This window comes from Manacus candei, unplaced genomic scaffold, assembly GCF_025592945.1.
Source record: "Manacus candei isolate 608988 ecotype Guabito, Panama unplaced genomic scaffold, ASM2559294v1 h1tg000037l, whole genome shotgun sequence".
Lineage (NCBI taxonomy): Eukaryota > Metazoa > Chordata > Aves > Passeriformes > Pipridae > Manacus > Manacus candei.
Window position 1 is genome coordinate 6,744,121 of NW_026138085.1, and position 5,784 is coordinate 6,749,904.

General features: G+C 43.7%; 1 long non-coding RNA gene across 1 annotated transcript; it reads left to right on the forward strand.

The window, feature by feature from the left end:
• Positions 1 to 754: 754 nt before the first annotated feature.
• Positions 755 to 2,308, forward strand: LOC127473967 (uncharacterized). Its single transcript, XR_007905643.1, has 3 exons — positions 755 to 866; positions 1,861 to 1,961; positions 2,227 to 2,308. It is a non-coding gene; the product is annotated as an uncharacterized LOC127473967 (long non-coding RNA).
• Positions 2,309 to 5,784: the final 3,476 nt, after the last annotated feature.

Sequence of the window (5,784 nt, forward strand, 5' to 3'; positions counted from 1 at the left end):
TACATGACCCAGGTATCTGAGCGTGATAATCCAACAGATAACAAGGCTATTCTCCATCACCTGCTGCTTTTGACATTGCCCAACTTAAATAACCTTGGAAGGAGAAGCTGACCTATCCTTTGCAAATTCTGTATCATATCTGATCCTTCAGGGCTTGTGTCCCTCCTGAATGCTCCTCCAGCCTGGGCTCTGACCCCTCACACCTGCAAAGTTACCTGTGTCATAGAGGTGGTTGTTTTTATAAAACAAACAAAAAAGTGCAATTTTTTTCCTACTTTTTAAAAAAAGAAGTGTTTAGCGTTAGGTCTGTCAGTCAGCAAAGAAATATCCCTGTTCACTTAAAATCCCATTGCTCACTCCCATTGCATTCTTACCAGAAAGAGCTGGAGACTCTGCAGGGCAAGAAATTGTTAATCCATCCTGCCTGCCAGCCTGCCTTGTTCTGAAAGGGGCACTGTGAGTTTAGCTTTGTTTTCCCAAACTACATTTTGTGGGACCATGAACAAATTCTGCAAAATTAAGCTTATCTTGCGTATGTCATCAGCATTCTCCTTCCATGTATGTTCTTATAATGGGATCTCACTGGAGGGGTTTCTATTAACTGCATTTGCAATGCTTCTTCCTTAATACTTCAAACCAAACACTGCCTGCGTCCGTCCATCACCGAGGCAGAGCAACAAGAGGGTTATCATATGGAAAATGTCTCACAAGTTGCATATTTAAACACTCTTCAGATGTATTTGAAGGAATATTGTGGAAAACATGGAACTGAGTGGAGAGAGACTACAAAAATGAGACTGGTTTCACAACAGTGAGCAAATGACTTCAGACATCTGTGGATTGACTCACTCAGTTGGCAAAACCAGGTGAGTGTTCAGGCACAAAACCTGCCTTTAAGGATGGGATTGGAACAGTGTGCTCGTGGGAAAGCATCCATTGAGCTGATGTGTCTTCTTTTAAGGTCTTCAGTACCTTTGTGTCATGATATCTGCACTAATGACACCAGATTAGAGAAGTACCTGAGAAGGAATTTGTGCTGCTGATGGGTAATTGCTCTCCAGCTGCAGCAGTTCCTTCCTCATCTTTACTTGTGTCAGAGCAGCCACATATTTCTCCTCTTTCTAGGGAGCCAGCAGATCTGCCTAATTGTTCCATTGCTGTACAGATAATAAAGGGATGAAGCTAGGCAGGTACCTTGTACTTTTGGAAATCTGTACACTAATGAGATTTTCTGCATGGGCAATTCGGAAAGTTGTGTTTCTGTGCTCCGTTTTAGAAGGCAGGCAAAACCTTCTCCTGATGTTCCACCCGGGAGTTGACTCAATACCTTGGGTTGAAAGGTTTCCAAGGAAAATGTAAATACACAGAAATAGAAGTGTTTATCAAGGGTGTCTTCAAGTCACATTGAAGACATTGACCAGCAACGGGTGCAAATCCTGAGGGATAGAGCCATTCTTCCCCACCAGAGATGCCTTTGTGGCAGCCACTCCTGGACAGTGACCATTCCTGGCTGCCAGAACCAGGACTGCTCTGGAAGTCAGCACTGACCCACGTGTGGCAAAACCCCATCCCTCCATTCCTTTTAAATAGAAAACCATAAGATTTATTCAAGAAATGAGCTGGAATAAGGAGGAAGGGTTATTGTTCTATTCACTTTTGGCTCCTCTGTTCATGAAGCTGTGGGAGAGCAGAAGGAGCTGTAAATTGCACAAGGGGTGTCCAGGAAAGGGGCAGGAGAGATGAAGTGTCTCTGCACGGGGCACATCGGCTGCATCCGCCTGCTCAGGGCCATGCTCAGACGAGGTACCTGTGTGGCACTTCTTCCTGGTACATCTCTCACCTGGGGTTCGTCCCTTCCAGGCAAACACAGCCCGTGATGGTTCTGCTGACAGAGAACAATTTCAGCCCCATCTGTTCAAGCAGCGAGAGACCTTTCTGATCACTCCGGAAGTCAGCAAGAGGTACTTGTATGTTTTGTACTTTTTCCTTTCTTTTCCTTACCCATTGTAGGTTTATATTTTGTTTAGACTGTGTAGATTTTTTTCTTGCCTGTCCTCCAGTTTGCTGGTTTTTGTGCTCTTCCATCTCGTACACTGACTGAGCCCTGTTTACCTGTTCTGGCCCTCCCCTCTTTGTTCTCTTCTTTCTGTTGCAGAAGAACTGGATTACATGTTTTGTCTGAAGGTTTGTGTTTTTCATCAATTTCTTTTTTTTGTCTTTCTGCAGAATTTTTCTCTCAGCTTTCCAGTAACTCTTCATCAAATATGATTAATCTGGGCTTGATTCTTTGGCTACTTTCCTCGCTTGCTCCACCATGGGATTGAAACACATTTATTGCAGTATTGGGGTAGGAAGAACTTTTGTTATTGTTTATGGTTTACCTGTTCTTTGGAGAAAACACTTTCATCTCCAGCATCATCAGACTTTTATAAACATTAACTGTGTTAATGGGAGTGAGAAAAGAAATTGCATTTGTGCCAACAGTGGGAACAAAATCAGTAATTTCTCCATTAGTCGATCAGGTTTGCTCATGTAAACAACGTGATTAAATTTGTCTGTGTGCATCGTGCTATATGAATAATAATGATAATTAAAAAACCATGCAAGGCCCAAAGATAACAAGATTGTGTTAGGGAAGCGCTAGGAGGGGGCGGCAGTATTGGAACAAACAAAGACATGCTGAATTCATTACTGCCAGAGCCAGCCTGGCCATCAGTGTTGGGGGAGCCACTCAGAGGTGGACAGTGACTGCCACTCCAAAACTGAACTTCCCACCACCTTCACCCCATGGGGCTCTGTGAAAAGGAATGTAGGGGCCGAGAAAGGAGTAAAAGCTGTATTTGAATGGACAATTCTCATGTGCAAGGCAATTTTAAAGAAGTGAAAGGCTTTGGAGTTGAAGTCTTCTTGTTCAACACATCACTAAATGCTTTTCAGAGCCAGGGCTTTCAATACTGTGTTGATGGACAAAGAAAATTGTAACCCTTAGATAAGACTGTGAAAGGGATTTTGTGGTTACGAGATTCCTATGTGGAACAAAGATTTTGGCTGGAACAAAGATTTTGGTTGCTCTGTAGCAGTTTCCATATTATGTCTGAATAGCTCTGGTAATGTGTAAGCCTGGTTTAGACCACTGTGAAATAAATGGTTGTCATATATTTCTGTGACCTCTGCTAAAGGCAGAATTCTCTGGATATTGCCCAAGACCTCATGGGATGAGCTTGATATTCCCTGTCTCTCCTGGGCATGGCTGGACCCACAGGAGGCTGGTGCAAGGCAGGTGGAGAGTGTGGTTCTGGGTACCTCAACACTCTGGTGAGCCTCTTAAAACAAGGTCCATGGTGGCCAGATGGAGTTCTTCCCGAACCCTGATAGTTCTGCTGAGCACAGACATAAACTGGGAATAAATTGGAAAGGCACCAAATGGAATCATTCACAGGCTACACTCAATTACAGAAATGGTCAGTGCTTTGGCTCAGGCAGATGAGCAGCTGGTACAGGAGTTCAGCAAAGCTCCTTCCAGTTTGGATTTAGAGACAAAGTCACTGGATCACAGGGAACTCAAAGGTCTGTTTTTTCAGCCCCTCTCTGGGTTCGTTGACATCTCCAGCACACATTAATGACAGTGGGCTCTGAGCTCTTGTCTGAAAGAAGCAGCTTTAAATAAAAAAGAGAAAACTGTATGAAATTATGGCAATGTAGCATTGAAACATTACGGAAATTGGTGGATATTTGCAATGGTATCATTTACCTAGTGTTGTGTGATCTGATAATAGCTTTATTTCCATTATGGAAAAAGAAAACAGAAACATAACTTGATGTTGCTTTATCCTTATTTATTCCCATGAGACTCTCTAGACTGTAAAAAGCCTGAGATGCAAATGTGACTGTACATGATTTAAGGGCACATGGATCAGGAGAAATCGATGAGAGGCTCATCAAGTGCTCTAAGACCATCTGTGCCTGCTCTGTGCTGGAGCCTGTGGAATAGGAATAAGGCTGCAGGCACTGAGTGTTCCGCAGCCAGCACCAACAAATAAAGGTTTCATGTGTACCTGCCTGGCCATGGCACTCATGGTCACTCTTACAGGATCTAACAGACCTGCCAAAACCAGTTCTATTCACACTCTTGAGAGTCTGTATGATGAAGGTTCATAATTCCTCTAGGGAGGAAATACCCACACGGCTGTTCCCCGATGGCTTGTTTTTCTTAAGGGTGTTTGAGTGAATAATATTATTTATTTAGAAATACAAAAACCCCTTGGATGCTTGAGGGTTTGCTATACTGTTCAGTATTAAGATTTTTATCAGAATTCTTCTTAAACTCCATAATAAAAGATAGGAGAAGTGCCAGATGGACCCTGGAATGCTGTAGGTTTGGGATGTCAGTGAAAGCCTGTAGAAACTTTAAGAAGTCTGTTACATTCATGCTGTGTGGAGGCATCTTCCTGTTAGGGGCTGCAACACACTCAAATCCAAATCTTCAAAGATAATTATAAGTGCTACTGAGCAAGTATTAAACATACAAATAGCTAAAAGGTGGGACCTCAATCTTTAATTGTGAATGTAAGAAGATTATTTTGATGGTGTGAGATTAACAGTGCTGCATCTCGAGTAATTAATGTCAGACTGGAGCACAGTCTGTCTCTCCTGCCTGGGGAGGATGTCAGGCACCATCTCCCTCTTGTGTGGAAAATGTGACGTGTGAGCAGAATCCTTTTGATACTTTTAGTTCTCTCTTCCCAGAGGTGTCCAGGGTTGCTGTGTTAGTGTGGCCAGAGGAGTGAGGCTTTCCCCAGGGATTCACAGCTCTGGCACAGATCCTCCAAAACTCTTTATTTCTCCCTTTTGTCACCTTGTTGTACTTTGATTGCATCTTCCATCCAATAGTCATGGCTGCTGAACCCACCTCTCCAAAGGGTGTTGGCCCAATTTTTGGGTTTGAGGCAGCATCTGTTGCCCAGAGAAGCTGTGGCTGGAAGTGTTCAAGGCCACGTTGGATGGGGCTTGGAACAACCTGGTCTAGTGGAAGGTGTCCCTGCCCATGGCATGGGGGTGGAACAAGATGGGCTCTAAGGTCCCTTCCAACTCAAACCATCCTGTGATTCTGTGAGTGGAGCTGAAAGGAGGGGATGACCCTGGATTGATGGTGAGTGTCCTGCTGTCCGTTGGTGTTGGGTTTTGTACCCTCTGATTCAGTTTGTGAGGCAGCTTAGCAAATCTCCACAGCAACCCCAAGTGTACCATAAAATTGTGAATTATCTTGTTTAGAAGAGGTTCATTAGGAAGATTAATGAGGTATTATTTTTCCCTCATTCAATGTCGTGATACAGAGGGGACACAGTAATTTTCCCAGCTGTGCACAGCAGCGATTGCTCCTCTCCAGGGTCCCGGCATCGCTGCGTTGTCATCACTTTAACTGCTCAATCTTTGGAAGTGTGATTTGTCAGCTTAATTAGCCCTAAAGGAAGCACTTGTTTTAAAATGAGACAACAGTTTTGTTTTTCCCTGAGAAGGACATAATGTTCTTAGCAGCAGCAACTTGTTTAAATAAAAGAGCTTTTAAGCTGAGGTTTAGATGAGCCCTAAGAATCATTTTTAAATTTTTCTCCACTCTGAAGTCTCCAGCTTGCCCATACCTTTTCCCTGGTGAACCACCAGCCTCATCAGTGTCACGTCAGTGCAATTACATGGTGCTGCAATGGGTCAGACACCATCACACAGCAGGGAAAGGTGAGATGTCTTCATCAAGAAGAATGGAGTAAGCTGGGAATTGTCCTGCTG